We start from the raw sequence: 350 nt of genomic DNA, 5'->3' as shown, positions 1-350 counted from the left end.
ACGAAAACAGTCTCAATCTAATAGCATCATTAGTTACTCCATTGTATTTAAAGGTATTGCAAATCTCCAAAAAATTTACTAAATGAGAATTAGGATCATCACTGGGCAACCCACCAAATTTGACTGAAGTCTGAATCATCTGAATGTAAGCTGGTTTAATTTCAAAATTATTTTCATTGATAGAAGGTCTCCTAATGCTTTCGTGCAAACCTTGGAAAAAAGGAACAGCATAATCCCACAGTGCTCCACTTGCTTCAGGAACAAAATTAATGGCATTATTGCCATTTTTATTGTTATCCTTAGGCATTGTCTGATGTAAAGCTGCAGCTTACAAATTCTCCTTTCGATGT

Source organism: Theobroma umbraticum, unplaced genomic scaffold (genome assembly GCF_002168275.2).
Source record: "Theobroma umbraticum cultivar Fairchild unplaced genomic scaffold, ASM216827v3 scaffold_106.0, whole genome shotgun sequence".
NCBI classification, from domain to species: Eukaryota; Viridiplantae; Streptophyta; class Magnoliopsida; order Malvales; family Malvaceae; genus Theobroma; species Theobroma umbraticum.
The sequence above is the reverse complement of the archived record's forward strand: the minus strand, read 5'-3'. Positions refer to the sequence as shown.